The sequence below is a fragment of the Cuculus canorus genome, chromosome 8, assembly GCF_017976375.1.
Source record: "Cuculus canorus isolate bCucCan1 chromosome 8, bCucCan1.pri, whole genome shotgun sequence".
In the NCBI taxonomy this organism is placed as follows: domain Eukaryota; kingdom Metazoa; phylum Chordata; class Aves; order Cuculiformes; family Cuculidae; genus Cuculus; species Cuculus canorus.
Window position 1 is genome coordinate 25,268,301 of NC_071408.1, and position 26,273 is coordinate 25,294,573.

The window sequence follows — 26,273 nt, forward strand, 5'->3', positions numbered from 1 at the left end:
TTCTGTCCCGTGTAATTGATTTTGACACATTTTAGCCATGCTAACCTTTGGCTTTCAACACATCTCTCATATTGTGGTCAATTATTTTTTAGCAAGGCAAATACCATCTGCAGTTTTTACACTGGTGAAAATAGAACACGTGGGCCATCAGTCCCCATGCTTCAGACATAAGCACACAACAGTTGAGGTCAGGAAGAAATCATACCACCATTCATAGCGGATTGAGGCTTTGACACCTTCTCCTGTAGCATCTGGAAGCAGGATAACAACCCTGCTGGGCCAAATCCTGCTATGATCAAGAGCCGGTCTTTAGGAGGCTTTTCTACTACAGGCTATTGTTGTACTTACCACTTTGTCTTCCTCCTTTGTGAAACTAAGCCTACGTGATTGGCACTGATTACTTTCCATTCTTGGCTGTAAGAAGTTGTAGTAAGAGCAGGTCACACAAGAAATATGTGGCAGAGCCAGAAGTAAAAACCCAGCTGCCTTACCCCAGTCATAGGCAAAAGAGCCAAGACCAGCTTTCTGTCTCACAAAATAAGAAAAAAAAAAAAAAGCTATTTTAATGAGAGCAGCCCAGAGGGGTTTGCATAGGCGGCAGATGAATGATTCAATGTGTGCATGGATTTCCTGGGCCATGAAGCCAAAAAGTGAGGGTTCTGTATTGCTTATGCTTTCTGCTGTGAAGCTTTGTGCAAATTCCTGCCTTAGCTTCCCCACTTCTTTTGCTCAGTGAGTTGACATCCCTAGTTGAAAACTACTGAAGCTTGTTACATTGGTACTTTCCTTAGGAGTGGCATAGTGTGATTTCTTGGATTATTGCAAGGAAGGAAACATGCCTCATCCTTTTCCTTCCTGTCCATGGCCAGGAAGAGCATCATTGCAACATCAGCCATGCCAGAGGTTTCTCCTCTTGGACAAAGGCAGGTGGACTCATGAGGTTCTGCCTGCCTCTAATGACTGCCCACAAATGATCTGCAGGCAGATTTCCTTCTCTTAATCTTGTAGAAAGATCTTGACAGTCTGTATTAAAGCTTTACAGGAACATAAGCTTGCAGGGAATTTTATGGATGGAATAAATCTCTTTAAAGGAACGCCAAGACTCTAGGACACTTGAGATTTGGGGTTTGAGTATGTATATATTTATATGTATATATTTACATGGTTCTCTGTTTCCATGTGCCTCCTTCTGTGGAATCGTTATGGTCCTGCACATTCCCTGCTCTCATGACCACCGTGAAATGTTGATGCATTGAGTTGCCTGAGCAAGATGCTGATGCCCTCCGTCTTCTCCTCTGGGGAGAGAGTACAAGGAACCCGAATCTAATGAGGCAGCCAGCTGGTGCACTGGTGTGAAGCCATTGCTTCCCCAAGGAGAGAAGGTTACAGACCTAACAAGCATTCAGCAGCAAAAAGCGGATCTAAGAGTTTCTGGGTGGTAATATTAGCACTTTGGTAATGGCTTAGAGGAAAGCCTTAAGTCCTCTTGGACCTGGCTTCTGCCTGGTCGAGAAATTGCGGAGCTCAGATGAATATTGTTCCAGCTGGAACAGAGCCTCCAAAATGCTCCGTCCTGGAGAGAGGGCAGGCAAAGGAAAGAAGTGAACACAAACAGGGAAGGCAGGATGGAAATATTGTAAGACTTGAAGAGAGGTAGGAACCTCTTTTGCTCTCTGAACACTGCTGAGCCACCCCTTTCACTTTGGGCTGTTCTCAAGAGGAAATTTGAGGGAATCCAAAATTGTGCTATGTCTTCACAAAGATTCCCAAAGGGCATCTCTTCATATATACAGACACAGACACACATGCACATTTCCAGATCCCAGTCCTGCACGCTTCACATGCTCAGGAATGTCTTACAGGGTTGTGCTGTCAGCGTTTCCAAGAAAGTCAGTTGATATTCCTGTGCTTGCCAAGCAGTGTAAGTATAGTATATAGCTAGGAGAATACATTTTCATTTAAGCAGCGAACCGAGCGAATAGGTTCCCCATTCCTTCCCTCCTCCTGTCTGCAATTCAAGTGGACTCCTAGTCCTGAGGTATTATTCCTGGCTGAGAGGGAAAGTTTGTGAGTCCCTTGTTAATGCTCTTGGCAGCTCATCACACTATTCCTGTAATACTGCAGCACAAGTCTGGCTGGGGAGCGAAGAGCAAAAGAAGATGGGAATTTGGGAGAACCAAGAAATGCTCCAGGTCAGGAACAATATACCGTGAGGAGGGGGTGGAGACAAGTAGGTGTGGTGTTCAGATGAGCTCCTTCAAGCCTCCAATTTGTGCCCTGAGCTAGGAAGAGAAGCACAGAGCAGGGAGAGGACAGCAATCACTTCACTCTTTCCGAGTACATCCAGTTTCAAATGTGGAAGTCCCTGCAAAAAAAAAAAAACCAAACTACAGGAGGCAAATCATTGCCACTTGTATGGGACTTTAAGTATTAGGTCCTAAATACAGCCAAGGAGAGTCAGGTTTGACCTTGGTGAGATCTCTTCTGGCCAGAGAGGGATGGTAGATTGGGCTAGAAGTTGAGCTTCCACCACAGAAGATTTGTCAGGGGAGATTAGGCCTGCATCTGTTAAGAACTGGCCTATTGTCTATGATTACCTAAAGATAGCTCTGCTTGTTGATATTAAAACCACAAGACAGTAACTCCCTGGCTGTTCCAATTAGCTGCATGTTTTGTGAAGAATGCAGAAAAAGACATTTTCTCCCAAAGCATTAGCCTGTATGGTCCATGAGTCTTCATACCATCTTCACCTGGCAAAATCCTGTCATTACTCCTGTGAAGAATGTTGCCCTGTCTTTGGTGCCTGTCATCTGCTTTGAGTAACACAAATGGGAATTAAATTCTGCCGGGCAAGGCAATCACTAAATTTTGAAAGTGTTGCCAGCAGAGGTCTTAAAGCTTCAGCTCTCTACCATCCAAACCTCTATTCTGTGTCTTTGGGAAGGATGCCTGACATCCTGAATGTCTGTTTTACAAGGGAGTTTTGCCTGGGAATAATCCTGTGAACTTCTATGGCTTTCATGATAATTACTTTTAACACAAGCAACCCTGTGTATTTGCAGAGCTGTAAAAATATGGTCAGATCAAAAGCATTAGATTTTGCCTTTGGATGAACACTGAAGCCAGCACTTTAGGCAAAATATTAATATTGGGTGTGCTGTGTGCAATCTCTGCTTCTTGTATAAAACGTGTCTTGAATATTGAGTAGTAAAAGGACTGGCTTCTCCCCTCTGAATTTTGCTACTATGTAAATGGAGTGATTTCAACTGTTATCATGAACCCAGAATGGGGCAAGAGGGGTTAATCCTTCCTTCCTTCCTTCCTTCCTTCCTTCCTTCCTTCCTTCCTTCCTTCCTCCCTCCCTCCCTCCCTCCCTCCTCTTTCTGTCCCACCAGCACAGCCCATGGGATACAAGATGCAGTACCAACCAGGCTGGTCCATGCTTGTGTTTGTTTTATTTTCTGAAATGATGTTTCTTTTCCTTTCTCCTTGTGATAAGGCTGTGGTTCATGCTGGACCCCAAGACCTGCATGGATTAATGTGCACTTGGGAAAGGCAACAGTGGTCAGGGCTGGGTTGGAGGCTCCGGGGAACAACCTGTCCCTTACAAACCTGCCGACTTGAGACCTGTGAAGTGGCAAACCCTGGACTTTCTGAGTAACAGAATTGCAGCTTAGTAGTTCTGGGAGTAGTGACTGAGCAGCATACAGTTAAGTCTCAGCGGTTCCTGGAGTCATTATCCTTGTAGGCCTAGTCCTTGAAGGTGCTCAGGTCCTACTGTGAGTGACCACATCCTCCTTTTCCACTGGTTTGCTTCCTTTTCCATGGTTCACCCTCCTGGAGCAAAATTGTGGAAGTACAAGACCGGCAGGGATCTCAATCGCTGCATCCAGGCTCCTGCTTTATTTAGCAGGCAGACTAATTATTTTTTCATAATTGCTTTTAAAGGTATTATTATCATTTAAGTCTATATGATATGTAATTATGCAATTAGCATAATAATAGCACTAATAACAGACACTATAACACAACCTTCTCTTCTCCTACATCTGGGCAAGAGAAATGGGGCAGGTCCCGGGTGAGAGAGAAGGGAAAGAAGAAACCTGGCTCTTTCTCCCTTCTTCTGCAAAGTCCCGTGTTGCAGACACCTCAGACTGAGCTTAGATTTTCCACCCTAAGTCTTGTTAAGCCCCTGATCCCTCTAGTAGGGAGGAGCAATGACACTGTATCCCAGGGCAGCAGAGTGGCAGCTGGGAGTTTCAGGCCTGGAGTATTAAATCAGAGCTTTCTTGCTGGGTTTAGGTAATCCAAATGGGCACTGTTCCCTTTTGTTCACCGGTAGCCCTGAGGGGGCTGATGTTCAATTATTTTACTAGACTGGGAGTGCAAAAAGATTTTAAAAAGAACTAATAATAGCCATATTAATAATACATCTGGAGAGTATGTAATAAATTAAGGGACCAAATGCCTTTGGAGTGGGGCTCTTGACTATGTGAAGATTTCTCTATTGCCTTTCTTCATTGGAGAATAGTTTATGCATTTGAAATAAAAATTTTAATGCTTCCTGCTAGGATAGAGAAGTGCAGAAACCACAGGCATCCCAGCAACTTATCCTTCCCTTTACTGCAGCAAAAGGTGGTTGTCTGTTAAAACCTCAAATCTCACTTCTGGCTGAGAGGAATATTTGAAGCCATTCCTGGAGAAAACAAGGCACATGCTGCCACCCCCACTTAGGAGGTTGTTTTAGGGCTTTTCCAAATGAAGAGCCAAACCCTGCATTACTGGAGCTCTGTAAGAAGTCGGGGACATTGTGCCTGGAGAGACTATTGGTCCGACATGTGGTGGTGGGTTCCACTTCCCAGATGAAGGTTGCTCCAGCAGCCAAATGTCACACATGCCTGTTTACATTCAGGCCACTTGGGAAGGACAGATGGTGTTAGGCTGAATTTGGGAATGTTTGAAGCTAATGCTCCAGGAAGTTTAGCTGTTCCAAAGCTGTTTAGCTTAGACCCAGGGGAAGATCTAACCTCATTGTTGATGGGGAGTGGGGTGGGACTGACATTTCAGACTCCTTTGCACTGGTAGCCACACTTGTTGTCTTGTGAAATATCCTTGGGAACTGTGATGGGGTATCTGATGGGAGACTGGCGTATTCCACATCTCCAAAAATCTTTCCATCCCACAAGATACCCGTAGCCAACATCACTTCGTGAATCCTAATGGATAGCTGGGTGGGAGCAATGTCTGTCCAGACAGCTATACTGCACGTGGGTGTATTTGATGTACTGCCACCAACTGCCTTCTGATCAGAAGCCAGCTGGGGATCTATAGAGTAGTTTTTGCTTCATTTTCTAAGGCATCATTAACAACAAGTCTGGCTTTTGCTAGAGCTGGACCTTGCCTCCAGCTGGACGTGGGAGAAAGCAAAAACACAGGTGATGATGGCGGCAAGACAGAAGTTATTTCAGGACAGACTTCCTTTGGAGCAACTTGTCTCTCTGAAGTGTGTAGTTATGAAGAGAGAGCTGCTTGTCAGCTACCAACACAGCAAAGGCAGGGGCTTGAATCTCGCTCGGGCTGCAGCCAGGCTGACTGGAGATAATCTATGTGTGGAAATTCCGTCAGTGTTGCAGCACATCTCCAGATGGCTCTAGTCCGATCCATCGGTGAAAGCAGGGCCAGCTTTGAAGTTGAAACCCCTCTACGTGCTGCCCTGATCATCTGAGTTCATCTCAGTCCAAGTAAGCTGTGTTATCTGTCAAGCGGTGGATGTGTGCTAGCTCAGTGTGTTGGAGATCAATGGATTTGGAAGTGCTCTAAGGCACAGCTGAGCTGGCCAGTCACAGCACCATCTCCAACAGTGTGGCTGTGCATCCTTGAGGAGGTCATCTCTAGGCTGCAGCTGGAAGGGAGTAAGTGAGCACAACCATCAGGGACTGGAGTTAAAGAGCCAACTCAGAAAGAAAACATGGAAGGGGAAATGAGAAATCAAGTTAACATGCACAAAGTCCATGAGAGAGCTGGAAACAGAAAAAAAAGAAGTTATGGGGGTCATGGGGCAGGAATTATCCAGTAGTTGAGATTGCCTCTCTGGGGTGGCATACTCTGGCCGTGCTTTTCTCCGTGATCACTACCCTGATGTCCTGCTTCCCCACGCCCAGCTGCGCTTCAACGCACAGCTTGATGGCTTTAGCCAGTGGGTCTCCAGGGAAAGAGGAGACGTTTCTGCTGGAGAAATCCCAAGTTATGCTCAAAAAGGTTCCTCCTTTTTTTTCAGGAAGAGGCAAACATGGTTGAATAGTAGGTATGGGAGAGTCTTATTCTGGCCAGCGCTGGGCTGGAGCTCAGCAAAAGTCATTTCTGATGCGGGCCAGGCAAGAGCACATCACCCTGACCTCCTGTGACTCAGTTTCCCCGTCTCTAAAAGCATCACCCAGGTGTTACTCCTTTGTGTGCTCACTCATGCCATGTTGGGCCTCACGTTTCATGGCATTCGGGACCTTTCAGCTCTCCTGCAGTTCAAATTGTTTTCAGGTCCCGGGCAGCTGAGGCAAGGGGAGGATCTGATAAAGCTGGATGTTGAGTTACCCTTGGCGGTTCAGCTGTCAGATGGAGGTCAGCAGCAATACAGCTGAATAAAGGCATAAATGGGAGTTTCCCCCCATGGCTTTGAGATAGGGAGAAGAGTGTAGCGAGGAAAGGGTGCAGCAGGGGTGACCAGTGTTCTGCAGGTGTGGAGGAGAGGGCACGTTTCTGCTGGTCAATGCTGGGCTGACTGTCTTAGGAAGGACTGGTCTGTGCCTCCACTGCCATTTCCAGCAGGATCACTGTGTTCCTTTTCCATTGTCGAGACAAACCATTGCTATACACACATTTTGTCAGGATGGCACCATCTGGTCAGAGCAAGAACCACCTCTGCTGGAAGTGCTTTCCTTGTCCCTGCATGCTTCTGCTGTTGTCCCTAAACACAAGTGACACCTGGGTCTACGTGGGCTGGCCTCCACCAGAAGAGAAAGTCCCTTCTTCCTGAAATCTGATAGCTTATTATCAGGCTGATAAAAACCCCTCAATATTACAAGGAGATTAGAGATGTCAGGCACAGGTTGTCTACAGGGATAGAAAATGGCAATATAGGTGGTTAGGGGTTTTTATTTAATTTTTCCTATCCATGCACTATTTTCCTGAAATGTATATGCTGCCCTGGGAGCACTGAGCAGCGTTCACGTGAATGCTTCCTAGTAGCTGCGCTCTGAGCATGACACTGAGCAAACACAGAAATCACCAGCGGCGCTTGGTGACCCGCACTCCAGCTTGACCTGCCAGGCTCCAGATCTCTTTGGTGAAAGTCTGCTATGTGTTAGCAAATAACTGTTCAAACACAGATGCTGCCTGTGTCAAGGAGGCTTTTTGCTCAGAAAGTACAGACAAATATTGATCCTCTGTTGAGCATGGAGAGCAGGCTGGAGCAGCGCAGTGATGTGTGATAGGAGCTGAAAGAGGTCCCACAGCACCGGCATTGAGGATACTAAAGGGCCTCTTATTTGCTGATCAGGCAAAGCTGGACGTGCGTTTAATCCCCCCGGCCGATGTGGTCATGGGGGTTTAGCTTTAACCAATTTCTAATTAAAAGTGTTTACAGATGAGCGCTTTATTTACCCAACATTAATTATAAAGGGCTTTACTCTAGCGGGAAGCAAACGAGTTTCCTGTCTGCTGTAGCAAAACCCTTGCTGGGAGCTCCCTTTTCCCCAGAAGGTCCATAATAAAGTTATTATAACGACAATCTTTGTGATGAGATCCTGAGCAGATGGAGGCAGGGACGCTGGGAGCATTTCCACCACACATGTGCCTGCTGTCACTGGTTTAGGAGTCGTCTGTTGCCATGTTTTGTGCTTGGACGCTTGCCAGTCACCATCCAAGGTCCTTTGGGTCCAGAAGTCATTACTTTAAACCCCGGTGTAGTCACGCATTGAGTTATGCATGTGTTAAACGAAAGCAAGAGGATATTGGCTGGTTTAAGATGATCTCTATAGTTGGAAAAGGGCTGGGTGCTCAGAGGGGACATAGGATCACAGCTCTGCGGCTCTGTGTGTGTCCATAATAAACAGCAGCATGTCTCCCGGCAGCTCAGATGGAGCCAAGCACTAAGTAGTTTTTCATGTTTATCTGCTTTTTTTATTTGAGTTAAACCCAAGTTTTTACCTCCATGCAATGTCCATTTGGACAAGATTTCTCAGGAGGAGAAGAGTCTATTGGGACATTTTAATTATGGAAAAATTGCGTCTGTTGGTTCAGAAAAAAAGGCTCATTTTAAAGTACAAAGTTTAACAAATTATTCAGTTTTAATTATTTTATATATATATTTTCTGTATTTTTTCTATTAGTAATATTTTATTGAATATTTTAACAGCCTGTAATTCTATACACATTTGTAACAAAAAAACTTCCAGAACTGCTGTTCTTGAGAAATTTTGGTTCCTGGGAACGCAAGCTCCGAGATGTTGACATTTCCCACAAAACTCGCTGTTCTGGCAGTTTTCAGTGATCACCACCACCGTGTGCAGAGTTGCTGACACAGTACGTGGGAATAAAGGATCAGGTGGTAAAGAGCCAGCTTCAACTCGTCTTTATAGTGATGTCCCTTGATTTGCTAATTCAGGAGTTTTGTTGGATTTTTTTCCCCTTTGCCAGATTTTTTTTATGCAAAAAAACAGCCCTCCAGATACCAGAGCCAAGAACTGACACAGAAAAAGACTAACTCTGTGCATTACTTATATATATATCTGTATTGAATTCAACTTTTTTTTTTTTTTTTTTGCTGCCAACACATAATAATATGCCCAGATAATGTGATAGTTATTCCCTTGTGAGTGTGGTGGTGTGGTTCAGGTGCTTTTTCTTTAAACCACTGAGGAACATTCACCTTGAGAGAGCCATTCTGGTAAAGAAGCGTACTTGGTCGTGGATAATGCATTCATTTTAGGAGTAGTCTGTAAACCAGGTATCTTCTGTCTTGGATTTCTTTCATGAGCCTATACACACTTTTGTTCTTACCATGACCCCGTACACAGCCTTGCAGTGGTTATTTTTAAGCCCTCTCAGTCTTATCCTTTAATAATATGGGAAAAGAAGGGAGGGTCCAGAAGGTATCATTAAAGAACATCATAAATCTATATATCATGTATCATTTTGGCTTGCTGTATCCATGCTTCATTTGCTGTGCTGTGGACCAGTTTCTCCCCATGCCTTTCTACCAAGAAGGATGCTTTTCACTATGATGTCAGCTTGGGCTGAGCATGTGGCTCTTCCTTGCTTGCACTCATCTCGCTCTATTGCCTGAGCACACCTGAAGAGAGATGTTTGCCAGCGGTGAGAGCTTGCTGCATCTGAGATGGGGGGCTTTGCCCAGGCTGTGCTTCACTGTGAATTTACCTAAGGCTGTATTACTCAGCTCAGCAGTTCCACAGCAATCCTTAGGGTAAAGTTGTGTTCTAGGCTGGTGCCCTGTCTGCAATGAATATGCCTGTGAAAGCCCAATTAATGCCAAATTATGCTTAAGGGAAATCTTTACCTTCAGCCACGATATTGTAAATTATTGAATGCTGCAGAGAAAATTACCACACGGTCCTTCTAAAAATACCTACCTCTGTCATAGTCATATAGAGCTTCAAAAGGTTTATTGAGGGGGACTAGGAGATTAATTTCCGTTAAAGATGCAATTTCCTTATTTTAAAAAAACTATAATTTAAATGTTGCTCTAAAAGCTATGTTAAAAATAAAGGAGAATCATATGAGTTCATGGCCATGTGCTCACTACAAAATTTACTAGACTTGTACTATTCCAAAGCAAGCAAGTGAAGGTGAGATTAGGGACTGGTGACAGCACGCGAGACCTTTGTTTGCTCTAATTGTGGTGCAGTCAATGCACTTCATGTCTTGAAGCCCATAGAAGCCAGCGATGAGCCTGCAAAACCAGGTGATGTGCTGTAGTGGTGCAAGTGGTGTGCTGGGCCCAGGCACATCTCCAGGTGTGACGGGGACAGCAGGCTGTGTGCTCTTCTCCAGTGAGCTGGGCTGCCAGCCCAGCCTTCAATCTGCTGCAGGATCCTTGCTGGGCTCCTGCATTGTCTTGGTGTGATGTGTTTAGTTCCTTCTCCAGCGTGCCCGCACCGGCTGCAGGAGGTCCTATGCCTGCCAAGGAAGCCCCTGCATGGGTGGGAAGTACCGCAGCACCAAACAGATCTTGGTCACTCCTGACCATTGTTCTGGAGCTATGTCATCTGTGGAGCTATGTCATCTGTGCTTCTACTGCAGGGTCTTAGAAATTACCTGAATTGCAGTGAATTGATGACCTCTTTCTGGAGAATTGCCCATTTGATGAAATATACCCATGAAAAGCACCTCCAGTACTCCTGGGTTTGGGAGTGGAGTAGTTACCAGTGGGGTACGAGATGGGACTGTGGTGAGCCCCAGTTTGGAATGGCAAGGAAGCTGTTTTGCCTGACAGGTTGCCCTCAATAGGTACAAAACTGATCTGTAAGGACAGACCATCAACCAGCTCTCCAGCCACCACTGAATGCAGGCAGGCTCGCTGGCTGGGTGAGTGAGCCTTCTTCGAGCCTTTGACCATGGCAATGACAGTCAGAGCATGAGCAGCGGTGATGAGAAGCACCTTTGCTTTAGGCAAATCCTTGACGTGGCCTTGCCAATGCAGGATGCTTTATTTTTACATCTGTAGTAGCCAGGCATCTTGGCTTCTTTGTGTGAGTGTAGCCTCACGTCCCCTAGTGAGCAATAACCCCCGAACTCTGATCCTACCTGCCTTCATCTGCTTCTTTGTGTTTTTCGTCTGACATTGAGGCTCTTTAGTCCACGTTAAAGACCTCTGTGGGTCTTAGAGACTTTCCCCACCAATTTACAAACTGCAAGTAATGGTTTTGTCAGTCCTTTGCTACAGGACTTGAACAAAAAACATTTCGCGTACAGGTCCGTTGTGTACCCCAAGCATCATCTGAGGCCAGCAGGGTGTCCTCGACTGCGCTGCACTGCCTTCCCTCCTCCTTCTCTCTCAGGATGTGATTTGATTTAAAACGACGGTGAAAGATGTGAAAGAAGGTACACACAGCAAGACGTAAAGCCTTCCTATCTGTCGGTGTGCCTGGGAGGAGGGGGAGAAAGACTGTCACAGTTAGGAGAGCACAGACTCTCATCTGCATAGAGAATGGTAACCTGAGAATTGACAAATTCGGTTTCTTCACAATTAGGCGTTGTCTTTGAAAGGCAGAAAGAAGTTTGGATGGTGTTCCAAGGTTTTATCAATGGGAACGCGCCCTGACAATGGCAGCATTGAGATCCTGGCCCCCACCAAGGACCACCCTCCTTCGTTCTGCAAAACCAGACTGGAAATTTGATGAGGCTCATAATGCTTTACATTTTGACAGCACTGCTTCAATTCAGACACCATCTAGGCATTAATAAATGAGACCTCTTTCTAGAATCGTAGAATTGTTTGAGTTGGAAGGGACCTTTAAAGGTCCTGTAGTCCAACTCTTCTGCAATGAGCAGAGACATCTTCAACTACATCAGGTTGCTCAGCTCTTTATATCCTTGCTGTGAGTAGAACTATATGGCAAATGGATTTTCCAATTTGTTGAAATTTGGGGAAGCAAGCAAAAAGAATTTTGTTCCATGTTGGAACTAAAGAAGTAGAATTGGTTTTGGGTCACTTGAAACATTTTCAATATATTCAAAGCACTTCATTCAGATTTCAACCCCTTATAATTTAATAGAAAGTAGAGTCTATTTTAAAGAAAGTAATTTTGCAGAGAGAAACTGAACTTCTCTGTGGCAGTACACAGACAGACCATTTGAATCTTAAGAAATATTTCCCTGAATTTTTCCAGGAAAGAAATATTTTCATAATGACCATGATTTTATTTTTAAACCGTTTAATTAAACCAAGAGTTTTTCTTATGAAAGCTGGACATCCAATTGATTCCTTGTGTCAGCTCTCTCAGTTTCTTCCCTTCCCTGGATGTTACCTTTATTACTAGATCTAATTCATGGCCATAGCTAAGTTTAATCCCTTGATTTTCCTTTCTTCTCCCAGGGAAACTTCCTGTATAGCCACCACTATTAAGAGGATCTCCTTAGAAGCCCCCTTTCCCAGGACATTGCTTCAGGCATTGGCCTGTGACTGCTGAAATTCCCTGGTTGGCTTCAGAATATTTTATGATGAAAGTTTAATGAAAACTGATGCATTTTCATGGAAATTGTCCATTTTTAATGAATTGGTATTTTCTAACAAAGAACATTTTGTCAAAAACATTCCTGTCCAGTTTTCCTGCCTCCTATCTCAATTAGGTCTTTAAAAAACATAGACGCAAACAGCATGTGTACAACTGGATAAAACCTGAAAAAGATTAGGTGAAAACAGGGAGATATTGCTCTGATTTTTGAACAAGGTGGGGTGACACATTCAGAATTGTACAGCCCTGAAGGTGTAAGATGCACACTTTTCCGTGTGCACGTTTTGGTGCGGGCCGCCACCTTCGATCAGAGAAATCACCCAGGTCGATGAAATTTATGAAGTTGTCCAGTGATGGGTCTGCATTGTAAATAAAGGCAAATTAGCTGGCAGTATGTTAGCACATATTTCACTTGTGTCATGGTGTAATAATGAACCTTGTATCAAAGTCTGCAACACCATCTGAGTTTTATATGCCCCATTTCCTACATGTTTTGAACAGTGGAACCAATTTATAATGTAATGATTTTTCCATACATAATTTCTTTCTTATGATTTCCATAACTCGGAGTTTTTACTGTGAGTAGGGCTGAAGGCAGCCTTGTAAAGGATATGAAAAGAGGGCTGGCTAAAGTGTCTCATAAAAAAATAGCTCAAGCGATTTGCTAGTGACTTTCTATGGGCTTGATTGTGCCTTGAATTTTGGACCATGCCAGGAACCAGCAACCTGCATTTCCAACCGCGTTCGCACTGTGCAGCCCTTCACACCAGGTGTGCGGCGTTGCTGTTTGCCGGCAGGAGACAGGAAAGTGGGGATCGATGGGCTGGGGGAAAGCGAGAGCTTGGCTACCTTTGCTCATTCACTGGCCAACGGGGAGGAATAGAAATTTACTCCTGGTTTAAGCCAATCTGAGAGTGTGTTGATGAAGTGGTTAGAAAAAAGCTCAGTGTGGAGCCAGAAGCGTACGTACGTGCCCTGGGCTCAAGCTGGGCTCTGTCTCCCATCAGAGATAAAAATAAGCTGTAAATGCAGCTGAGGTTTGAAAGGGAGTTGGATGTGCTATTTGCTGTGTCACTTTGCTGGGTACTATTAATACCAGATCTTGAGTTAATTGCACTCACATCTGGATGGGGTGGGTGGAGAGGTGAGCGTACCTACTCTGGGGAAGCAGACTCTTTTGTCTGTTTGTCATCACTGTGGGAACATCTTGGAGTTGATGGATATAAAACTACCATTCTTAGGCAAATGACAATTTAGCTTTAAAGTCACCTGGTGGTCAAAGGACATCCTTTGCTAATGGAGGAAAAAATACAGAAAAGGGGGGAAAATTCCAAATATTTGTTTCAGCCATCTCAAGACAAAATCCTTCCAGCTTTTGTTTCCAGTGGTAATTTAGGGAGAGTTTTAAGCTAAGCAAGATTAGAAAAGGAAAGCTTTCAACACCGAAGTACTTCATTTTAGGCTTGAACAAAAAAATGTCATTTGACTCAAACAAAAATTTTACTCATGTTTTAATTTCATTGAGGCTCTCGTGTAAATCTCTTCCAAAGTCAGCCTAGGTTTAACCAAACCTCTCTTTTCATTTCCACCCACTTCCACCTGAAAATTGGAAAACAAGCACATTATCTGTGAATCTCAGCAACTTTTCCCACTGCTCCTGAGCCGATGCTGTATAGCAGCCATCCTTACACACTGCTGTGCACATCTGGTCCCTACATATCAGGACTTGTCAAACAATGCAAGTGAGCCACCACACCCCACTTCGGTGTCCGTTCCTCCTGCACTCCAATCCTATGTGCAGCATAACAAAATCCCTGCAAAAACAGCCTCTGAATCAACCTCCCTCTCAAACTACCATTTTCCTTTAGGAACATGGTCCTGCCTCTGTCAAAGCCCTAACCCTCAGTAATACCAAGGGGAACTTTTGTGGCCGCACACCTCCTTTCCCCTGCTCCGGGGAGGTTAGTTAGAAGCAGGTGCTTGGTTAGCTGACACAGGTCTTTTGCCCAGTGCCTCCATCCATGCACAGGAGGATGCTGAGGGATCAAGTGGAAGGAGGGAGAGGCAGGTGGGGAATAGGGAAACACCTGGCCTAAGTTTCATAAATCTGTGACTTCAAATTCTTCGATCTGTGTAGATCACAATGGGTCTGATGTCAGCTTGAGAGTTTGCCTTTTCACTCTTTTTTTACCTTATTTGATAAGCTTCCCTACCTACAGTTAAGCTGAAAAAAATAAATAAATGAAGGGGACCATTTATTTCTCTGTACAACTCTCCAACTCCTGGTGGCTGTATATCAAAAGTGTATCCCACCAGTACTGCAATCCAGACTTATTGCAGGCAGAAGTTAAGAAACTCTCACATCAGATGATGCAAGGTCTGCCCACACTGACAAGCATCACAGAAAACAACGTAACCAGATGACAGACAAAACCACATAAATATTGCTTTCCTCATTTTTTTATTTCCAAGATTTCCCTTTTGAAGAGGAAAGACTTTTATCCCAGTTCTGGCTATTAGGTTGTTTATTCAGTTAGCGAGAAATTACACGCTGATAAGAACCAGGTTTTATGCTTTATGTGGTTGCACGGTGATGGTGATCTGCTCTGGAAGCCACTGGAGCTTTGGTTCTGCCGGAGCGGGTCTGAAGCCCCTGCAGACCCTGCACGACGGGTAAGTAAAAGCAAAACTGCCTTAAAGAAAATACAAAGTCTTAAGTAGTAATCTCCTCTGCTCTGTTTGGAAATTGATGTGGACTGCATGCTGGTATGAATGGGGCATTTCTCCTAATTGATACATCTGCCAGATGCTAATGATGTCCTTTTCCTAGAAATGTATTACTTCTAATCCAGAGAAATTAGTACTGTGGGTTCACATCACGTGACTTTTGTCTCAGCTGGATAAATAGCATGAATCACTTTCCCCTTTCAAAGCCTCTCAGCTGCTCAGCTCCAAATACCCATTTAATCTGACTTTATAAGTTAATAAATCACTCATGATAATTAAGCATTAGCTCCGTGTGCCAGTAGAGTCCTGGGGAAGGCGAATGCGTTGGTGCAGTCCTGTGCCTTATAAACTCTTTTTTTTTACCCGAACTATCTTTCCTGGGGTGCTTGGAGCTGTGGCATTTGCTGGGGTTAAGATGTGATCATGTGTAAGCTGATGAGTGGCTGTAAAGTGAGAGTGTATCCTCCTGGGGATTAACAATAGCTGTGGCTGTTTGCAGGGCGAAGAGCAGGTCCCTGAGTGTGTTGAAGGGGGAAAAGTCCTGTGCTCAGAGTCTGCTGCTCACAGAGGTGCCTTGAAGCCTTACTGTAGCTTAGTTTTACAGGTGGGCAGAAAGAGGGCTGTGTCTCACCTGACTTCAGCCATTTAAGAGCTAATACATTTGAAATGGTTGACATAAGTGAGCAGCGAAGAGGAGAAGACACGTGTAGTCCATGTATCTAACACACGTGGAGGATGTATTTACTTTTTGCTGAGCAGAGGTGGGGCCTGGATAATCCCACATGTTCATGTTGGGTTTACACAGAGCCACGCTGGGGTCATCTACCTGTGACTCAAAACCATTCCTACTTAGCAGTGTAGGCGAGCTCAGGAATTGTCTGTGTGGATTTATGTATTTCGTAGCTATCCCAGTCTGAAGTCAAGATGCTTCGCAGAGTCATTCTGACGCTCTATAGTACACAGCCAGGGGTTTTTTGGGTGTCTGAGCTGTTACAATCTGCAGATTCGCCCCGTATACTTTACGGAAGATGGTGTAGCCATGTGTTTCCTAGGCAAGTAACGTGTACCCTGAGCTCCAGTTGTAGCAGCCAGCTCAGTGTCAAACATTTGCCCTCTCTTTGCTGTCTCTTATCCTGCAGTTGTTGCATCTTTGGCCACAGGCTTTTGAAAGGGAGCATAGCCTGGCTTTGAACTCTACCTTCTCCGTTAATGTGATGGTCTATACTGGATAGCGATTGATCATTTGTTTTTCAGGGATGCTGAGCACCCTGCTTTGTTTGCCCTGAGCTTCTGAAGACCCAAGCTGTAACTGTGGCCTCAACATCTTGTGCCTCCGGGTTAGTGTCTGTCTCTTACCTCCAGCCCTGAAAGCTGTGCATGCAAAATCATAGGTCACTTTTCTGTCCCAAACCTTTTCCCTTGATATCATAACCCTCATGCTCCTACCCACACTCTTCGGCTTTGCTGTGAGCAGGGATTTATACACAGGAAATGGAGAATATGACATTTTGTTTGTGCCTCTGTGTATATGTAATATCTTTAATATGAAACTAGTTGCCACTTAATTATACGGGCTAAAGACCTCCATTCAGTGTGTTGTATACAATTTATGAGTCTCGGGTCTCCCAGACACACATTACAGCCGTGTGGCAACACTCAGGCGACTAACATTCCTTTTTAATTTAATTTCCTTACATAAATAGCTTCGTTAAGGATCAGTTATTTAGGCAGAGAAAATACTATTTGAATAGGTCAGACTAAGCCATTGAATTTAGGACCCTGCTACTGTTACAGCTGAGAGCAGACCTCAGCGTCACTCTCCTGTTCAAACGTTTGCTTTCCTTTAGACCAGGAATCTCTCTGGTGTAGGTGGGGGCGGTGGGCAGACTGATCTCATGGGACGTGTCCCTGCCCATCACAGGGGGGGTGGAACTAAATGATCTTTAAGGTCCCTTCCAACCCAAACTATTCTATGATTCTATGACTTAGTTCAGATTTAGTTCCATGTGTGAGGTAAGACTGTACTTCTGTGGGAGCGGTACTAAGGAGGATGTTCTCAATCTCATGGTCAAGATCAACCCTTTTGTTGAGACTTCCAATTTGTTCATTTTTATCTCTGATAGAAACGAGTTCCTTTGCTTGCACAGTTGGTTCACAAAGCATCTAGAAAATCAATTCCCATCTTCAAACCTCTAGTTTTATATCTGGAAACAAATGGAAATCAATGAGACATTGCTGAACTCCTTGGGAAGCTCCTGTCGGTCACCTTTAGGCACTGCTGTGCAGCTCTCCATGAGCATAGGGTGTAAATGCCATAGAGATCACAGTACTTGGGTCCCAGGCTTCAGGCAGTGAAGGAGGGGGAGAAGCGCTTGAAATGGGCTGAACAGGGAGGTTATCTTTTCATTCCCTGCACCCAGATTTGCAATGCTAACGCTGCATAGCTGCTGTCAAAATATCTGCTCAGTCTGCAAAGGCAGTTTAGACAAAAAATACCTAGCTGATGGAAAAATTATCTTCAGTGTCTTATATTAGGGCATTTTTCCTTGATACCATGCTAACTTACCCCTTTCACATCAGCAGAAATACAATTCACATATCAAATTAACGTGAAGATCACTTTCTGAGGTAGCCAAGATTCTCCCTCCTCTGAGAAATGCTACAACATTGCCAGTCTCCAGGCTTCCTACTTCTGCCAAAACTGCAAAACATTGCCAGAAAGGTGCTTTTGCATTTTCAGGCTATCTCCACAAGACTGTACTGTTAAAAGTATATTCCAGGAATGCATGAAAATGTGAGGCAAGTTGGACGTTTACATAGCTCCGCTCACTTACATGACATTGTGTAAACTTTTGTAAGTGGTATAAACAGTCTTTGTCCAGGATATAAGCCAAATCCTAACTGTCTGCAGGTAGGACAGAGCACTCTCAGTGGACATACTGTTCTGTCATTATCTATTATGTAGAAGCATCTGATTTTTATTACTCTTCAAGATAGGATATCAGGCTCTCAGGACTCTCGCCCTGAATGTGTGTACAAGGCATAGGAATGGCTGCTTCTTAAAATGCTGGCCAAGTGTAAATCTTGCAAAACCCTTTCGAGATGGGTGGTCTTGCTTATTGGACACAGGCTTTTGCTTTTCAGCAGGGAAAGGGTTGGGTGATGATTATCTCTCACTTTTTCTTCCCATTCCATTTCTTTTTGTGATAAATAAAACAAGCCTCGCTTGAAGTGATTGCTTTTTAATGATGCATGTCAGATGTGAAAGCAGTATCGCTCCCATTTGAAAAGGGCATGTAATGTAACAAGCTGGCTGAGTTTCATTCCCAAATCACCGCTGTTCCCTCTATCAGCGTAGAAATAAATGAGTTCTTGTTGCCTGCGGAGGCTGGGAGGACCTTACCTTCCCTGGATATTACCTCCTTGTTCTCTGTGGGAGAAAAAGGATATAAAATAGCAGACCCCCAACATTTCTTTTCTGATTGCTAGATGACCTCCAAGTAGAAAATATGTGTGATCTCTGAATACCTGTCCAAGAAATTACATTTCTGTGAGGCTCATAACACCATTAATAACTGCACTAGCATCCCATGGGGTCCCAGCTCTCATTTGTGTAATGCTGACCTAAAGAGTAGGTTGAACAGTTTGGAGAGGAAAATCTTAGAGGTAGCTGAGCCTGTGGAGAAGCCTTGAGTAGGTCTTTTGCATTGTCTCAAGGTTGTTCATGTGTACCCCAGTGCCTGAGAGTCTGATACTGCTCGTTGGCATTGCCAGTCCGTGGTAGGTGTGGATTGGAATGGGTTAGTTGAAACAGCTGTGGGGAATATGAAATGCTTCAGCTAAGGGGAAGAGGGGAAGGCTGCCTGGGAAGGTTTGTAGCAGGTATGGATGGTAAGTGTATTTGGTCTTTTCCTGTAATTAGCCTATGCTGCAGGTGGAAGATAAGCCAGGGCTTGATTTGAACCACGAGCTACTTGGAGAGCAGGTCATAGAAGACACCAAGTCAAAGAGGCAGAAATGTGCTTTACCCCTTCATCCTTCTCATTCAGTGCACAGCCTCCCAGAATCAAGTATGCTTTCCAATGCATTATCCATTCCAATTTGAAATGACACAAGCGGTGAACCAGCACTTCCCCTGGCAGCTTGTTAGGATGTTTTCTCCTCCTATCCAACTCGTATTTCCAGTTTCTTTATTTCGGCTCATTGCTTCCTTTTGCCTGGCTGAGGGCAGCTGTGTTTCACCACTAAACAGCCCACAGCAATCAGGACTTGAGTCATGTACCATTAATTCCCGGAGCACAGCATCACTTGTTCACCTTGCTGCATGCTCCAGGAGAGGGTGAATGATTGACACTGGTCATAAATGCTTATAGTGTTAATGCTTTAGTGTCTTGCTAATTTTAATTTGCTCTCTTCGGGTTCGGAGGGATGCGATAACAGATGCTGGACAGAATACTATCCCTTGTCTGCTGCTTATCAATGCTGGAAACATGCCTCTCCTGTTGTAGTTTGCACAGCCTTAAGGCATGAAACAAAAATGAAGGCTATTTTTGTATAAATAAACAACTAACTGCACAGAATTCTGCATCTTTGGTGGCCAAGAAAAGGGATCTGTGTGCTGGAATCTGCTTTGTGAAGTAGGCATAACCTTTCTCATGCCCCTTATTATATGCAAAGGTTTTGCCTGGCTACTTAAACCCAACCTCATTTTTAGAAGGCCTTTATGCACTGAAACCCTTTTGCGTTTCAGCCTCAGCCTCTGCCAAGCACTTAGGCAGGTGGAGCATGTTAAAGCCATGAGCTGCATTAAATGAAACAGTGCTTGTACTCATTGTTGCTCTGCTGGAATGTGCTCTGAATTCCCCCAAAGAAGGTGGCTGCTTTGGATTCATCTGCTCCCTCAAAATAAATCAGTTACTGATTGCACAAACACATCTTTTTGGCTCATATATGATGTCGTATACTTCTGTGAGAGAGTGGAGTGGTCTGTGTAGTTCAAGTGGAGATTGAGATACAGTTGGTGAACCAGTGGAAGCAGGAGTGATCCCATCCCAGCTTTTGTCTTGGATTCATATTCCCCCAGTGCTGGCTGCATTGTTTGGTTGTGGCATTCTTTGCAGATGGCTCTGTGATGCTGAATTCTCATTTTCCAGGTGGTCAATGCCACACTTCTTGGGCTGATATCATCAGCATTGCACTCGAAACCTAGATTTCAGCCGATTTCAAGCCCCGTCAAAACCACCACACTTCTGTCAATGTTTTGAATGAAGTGGTTAGAGTTGAAGGTGTTTCCAGTGTTGACAGTGATTAACAGAGACTTCAGTTCATGATGGGGTGAGCTGAAATTCATTCATCTTGATGGGATGCTCCGGAAGACGAACACCCCTTAGCTGAACAGAGGGTCCTCCAAAAGGTTCAGAGATGAAAACACGAATGAATTCATGCCTGGCAATTTGAATAAAGAAAGCATTCCTCCTGTTTCTATTTTTCCTTCCAATTTACAATAAATCATAGATTCCCTTTGTATTTTTAAAGATACAAATTTTAACCTAATTGCAGACAATTAATCAAACCCTAAAGTGAGCAAGAAATCTGACTGTCAGCAGTCACAAGGGGCAGATGTGACAGCAAACTGGCTTGTCATCCAAGCTTACATATTTTAAAAAATATGTGGAAAGTGGTGGGATGCAATGAGAGATTAATTCCACGGGTCATCCTGTATTTTTGTTTCCCTTTGAGCAGCATCTTGCAAGCACCAGAGGCAAAGAAAACATCCTTTAAAAGCCAGCCAGGGAAAGAAAGACCCACCAGGCAACACTGACTTGCAGCTAATTTTGGGAGGTCATTTTGTCATCTGGTTGCTCCAACAGAATCTAAAGATGACTCTTGATATCATCGGAGAGGATGATGGAGCTGTTGGCATCATAGTATCGCTTACTACTGATGAACACAGCAGAATCCAGAAATCTTCTGTTCCTCAGCCCAGTGGCAGTAAGTTGTCCTTAGTAAAGCATGCGAAACAGATACTTACAAACCTGAGGGGAAAGCCATGAAATATTCATGAAGTCTTTCATATGAAAGAGGCTTATTCATATATATAAAAATAAATATATATATACGCACACTTTTGAAATCTATTCAAACCAAATAAGAGTTTCTTAGTCACCTTGCATAAAATAGGAAAGCAGATCACTTTGGTTCTACCTTTATTATACAGTCATCAGGAGACTGAAATAGCTCTGGAAAAGGAGCCTCTGGTGCTCTGCTGCCTTCTAAAGATGTTTGCCTTTCTTCTGGCTCTGCTGGCACTTTCAGCAGAGCAGCTGCTCTGGGGGAAATCACTTGATGCTACCTTGATGTAGTAAATCAATCATCCTTTATAACTTATCACCCTCTTCATAAAAAGAATGCATAATTGTTCAAATGTGGGCCGCAGCTTTTAAATATCCTGGGAATGGCACTGTTTATGGTAAAGGCTACAGCTCTGCACTTGCTGCTGGCATCCTTTCCCTCTCTATCTTTACTGCAGGAGCATCATTCCTCCCTCATCCTGCCGTGCCCACGCTAGAGCTGTGCTATAAATGAGCTTGTTGACTCCAGAAACGTGGCTGCAGCAGTACAGCTGGGAAACCCCAAGAGAAGTGTGTCCTCAGGTAGTGCACTAAAGCCATGCAGAAGCCCAGTTCCTTTGACAAGAGCTTAAATATGGAGCCAGCCATCCTCTGTGCTTGTTTCACTTACACTTGATCTGTCAATAAATACTCTAATTTTTTCACCTTCATTAAAGTCCATTTTGAAAACGAGAAAGAAAAAGTAGGGAGGGAGAGGAGACTGTAAATAATAACCAGAAGAGTATTTTAGTTTTGCTTGGTGCCTGAAAATAAGTAGCTCTAAATTAGACTCTCATTTGCCTTTTAAAGCAAGGTCATCTGATTTAGAAAAGACTCTTCATTCTTATCTTTGTTAAAACATAGGAGAATGTTTTGTTGCATTTGCTAAAGTAGCTTTGGCATTTTCTTTTCTGTGAAATTTGTGAGCAGTTTGCCAAATGCTTTCTGTATCTTATGACAATGACAGAAATAGTAAAGTAGGAAGTGAAATGGCTGATGACATTACTTTAATAGGCGAGAGCCGGCTGATTTTGTTTCTGTTTGATTCTGGTGAGGAATGTTGTCCTGCTTCGATTTTTCTCCCAAAATGTCAGATACCCAAATAACCAAAGGGTTTGCAAAATGGAATGTATTTTAACCATGTGGATCAATATTTTCCTTCTTGATCACAAGTCTCTTTCCCTATTTAGCATTGTTCTAGACTGGAATTGGTTGTCACAATTTGCCCTTTGTATCTTTGTCAGTGGTGGGAGACCCTGCATAGGGGAGAAGAGAAAAGGAACTTCTGCTCAGATTAGCCATATTTGGTAGGGCAATTTGCCATAGGTCCACTTAGCTGAAGGTTCTTTTTTAATCTTTTAGGTTTCTTTCTGGTCTCTGCCTTTCTAGACCTCAGCTGGCAAATATTTGTGGAGCTGTGTGCTAGCCAGAGAGATGTCAACTTGCTGTCTAATTAATATGTAGCAAATTCTGCGGGAAAATACCATTTCTCACTGTGTCTGAGGGAAGTTAGCACGCTATTTTCAGTTCCCATGGGAGTTTATCCTTCTCACTGTCATTAGATGTCTGGTCTAAGACAGTCATATGGTTTCCCTCTCTAGTCCATGGACAGAGAAGTGCACCTGAAGCAGAAAGCTCACTCCTGCGGCATTAGGATGGGCAGAGCTGCCAGCTGAGGTTTCTCCCTGCTCAGATGAGCTGTGTCAAATCCTGTGGCTGATTTTACATCATGCAGTCACGGGTGATGGCTTTTATGCTTTTATCTTGTCTTCAGGAGGATGTTCCCCAAATGAGACATCAGGTTGGGCTTGCTGGGTTTGCGAAGGTCTGACAGATGGAGGATGTCCCAGTGATGAGTGCCTTCCTGGGTCAGGGAGCAGAGCTGGCACACAAATACAAGAGGGAGCCTTTTACCAGTCCCAGCTGCAGTTGCCTTCCTGCGCCAAGAGCTGCCCTGCTTTGGCTGGCACTGGTGACTGCGCTCAAACACGCGGTGGCCAATACTGCACTTGTGACCGAGAGTTTGAAAGCTCAGTCCTTCACATTTGTGGTTATGACAAAGGTAAAAAGATGCAGCAAGTGCAATGGGTGTTCCTGCCCAAAATGCAAAAGTGTTTCAGTTTGGGCAGAATTATTTAGTTTCAACAAATGAAAAAAAAAAGTTTGTTTCCAGTGTTTCAAAGCCACACACTCCTACGAAGCAAAACCCTACCAAAACTCCATCAAATGGAGACATTTTCTGTGTGCTTTCTGTTTCACCGAGAGATAATCTTTCCCTTTTTACTTTCTGGTTTTGCTGGAGAAAAAGGGTTTTGAATGAAGAAGAAGAAGCTCTTATAGTCTAGGTTTGTGCACCCTGACTTGGGTGCAGTTCTGTGTCTACACAAAATAGAAATGCAAGATTGGGAAAAAGCATAGCACACTGAAATTGAAAAGTAAATTTCTTGCCTCACCAGTTGGATCAGGTCTGTAAAGGTCATGCCTGATGTGGCTTCAGAAATGAATTTCTTTGCACTCCTCTTCCTTAGCTGCCGGCAGGTACTTAGGCAGGGCTGTCAATGGCTACAGTGATTTCCTTTCCCTCCCCAGGTATTCTTCAACCAACATTCCAGTCCACACAGTTAATATCTTCTTCACGTTTCACCTATCGCCAAGTTTGGCAGCCAAACATTCACTCTCACCTGCTTCTTCATTTGTTTCACGTGCATACATTTTACAGAGAAAATATCTCTGGCAAAAACAAAGTCTGACATCACCGTGCCTGAGGTCTGTTTATTTATCCTTTCACCACCTAGTAAGTATCAAAGACAAACAATATTGGACTGGAAGATGTGTACGTACCTTTCATAACCTCTTCATTTTGTTTAAATGCCCCAGCCTTGGGCTTTATTTAATGTAAAGCTCTGGGAACTGCATTCATAAACCAGATACTCAGCTGTTGCAAGTTACTGTAGCTCCATTACAGTCAGCAATACTGGGCTGATTTATAGTAGCTGACCTGTGCAGGAGCCAAGGAGAACACATATAAATGGCAGACATTCCAATAACTAAATTAAACATGGGAAAATGCAGGCTGGCTCTTTGGAAAATATTCCTAACCAGGTCTGCAAGTGCCTGGAGCAGGTACCCAAGTGAGGTGTTGGAAAGTTTGCCTTTTGCACATGTTGCAATATGCCAGGCATGGAGCATTTGGAAAGCTAGGAAGTACCCAGAAATGTATTAACCAGATGCTGCACATGCCTGGGTAGGGAGCGTAGGAATAAAATGACTTCATTCCTGAGAAAAATGCTCAGATTGAAACCTGGTCAGTTTGCAGGTATTTCTGTAGTGAGTCACAGCGTTTGCTCTGTGAACCTCCTGACGCTGCCTGACAAAGCGGTTAACAGCATAAATACAAGATAAAAATTATAAAACCAAGTCTGGGCAAGGATGTGGCTGGTTCAGCATCTAGTGGTCAGAAACATGCTTATAAGCAGCTAAGCAGACATTGTCCCCATCCCTACATACCTTCTGATGGTGAGCAGCTCACCGCAGATGAAGGCCATGCTTGTATTAAATATCACTTGATGGCTTTTTCCCTGAGGTCGAAGAGTTAAAGCATCTATTTGCTCAGCGTCCCAGCCCACCCTGGCACTGTGCTCCACCCCTGCATTGTGGTGGCGTGTTCAGCTGTCCACACGTTCCCCGTCTGTGTGTGGTGGCAGCCCTCTGACACATCACACGACTCAGCTTTCATTGCTCAGTCTGAAGTAAGGGTAAACCTGTTTTGTCCATTTTGCACATCATCCCCTCGAGCTGGTGCACTTTCTGCTATTTGACATTCATACAAATTCAGAATTCACTTTTGCTGAACTCTGTACGTTGCGTTCCAACATCACTTAAGTGGATGTTGGAACTGAATCCAGAAAAAGGCGTGAGGATGCCTGAAGATAATTCATTTGAGTAGTGAGAGAGAAAACTGTATCCCTGTCCTGAGGCTGGACCTGACCTACATGCCCTGTGAGTGATATCCATGCCACTCTTTCTCCCAGGGGTGATTGTCTCCTGGGCTGCATACTCCTGGAGAATGTTCTGCAGCATTGCTTGGCTCTGGGAAGTTTTTGCCTGGGCTGTGCTTCCTGCCAGACAATGATTGCTACCATCAGGATCTTTGCTGTAGTTGCTATCTCGCTGCATGTTTCAACCATTCAGTGCGGGCTCTCTTACGAGTCATCACCATCTTGCCAGAAGGTTTTTTTTTTTATACCAGTCACCTCGTGCACCTGATTTGTGTCCCAGGAGTGCTGCCAGAGTTTCCTGCTGCCTTATGACAACTTCCCAGGATTCCTTGAAAGAGCGTAGCCTCTTTGGTTTCAGCATTAACCACAAATGGGCTCTTACTAGGAGGACCAGGGGTTTGTTCAGCATTTTTCATTGAAGTGTCTTCCATGCCGAGCTTCTTCAAAGGTCTGAGCCCTTCATGGTGCCCCTCATGTCCTCTGTTTTGCAGGCCACCAGAAATCAGTTTGAAGAGTAGTAGGAACATAATTCAAGCCTTCAGGCTGCTGTGCAATTAGTAAATAAGGCTGACCAGTAGCGCCATGCAGACGTGTTTCGTCTGGCTGCCTTCTCCACCAACGTGGGTCGTTCCAGGGCCACACCATTTTTCACTCCTGCTCTCAGCCGGGCAGCGTGCAGTTGAGTTCTGTAATAACAAACAGTGAATAAGGACTGGGCTTTGTGAGATTTAGGAAGTAAGGCAGAGGATAAAACATGGTCCATTAACCTGCCAGAAAAGATACATGGAAGACATAGGAACAACTCCTAAACCACCCTGCTAGAACATGAGAATTTTTTTTTTCCTAAACTGATTTCCTTATGAATTATTTTTTTACTGCATAATAACTACCAAGAAAAGTATGTTTTAGTTATTCACACTGACCTTTTAAACTTCCAAGAGAACTGCATATTTTCTGAGGCCCCATGTAGGGCCTATTAATAATTATGCACTCCCACTGAGCTCCATTGATTAGTTTGGGTCCTATTTCACACTGTAAAATGAAAAAAAGTCCCCAGTGTTTGTGTATGTTTTTTCTTTTTATGTTCGACTCTCCTCGGCTATAGATCAAATTTTGCTGTTAGCATGGGTTTCGGCCCGTATTGATGCGTTGCTTTGCTCTAGGCTCTGAAAACCAGGGGAAAGGCCATA

General features: G+C 44.2%; 1 protein-coding gene across 1 annotated transcript in view; it reads left to right on the forward strand.

The window, feature by feature from the left end:
• TRABD2B (TraB domain containing 2B) overlaps window positions 1-26,273 on the forward strand; it is a 297,563-nt gene that overhangs the window by 97,792 nt on the left and 173,498 nt on the right. The gene's annotated exons all lie outside the window — the stretch shown is intronic.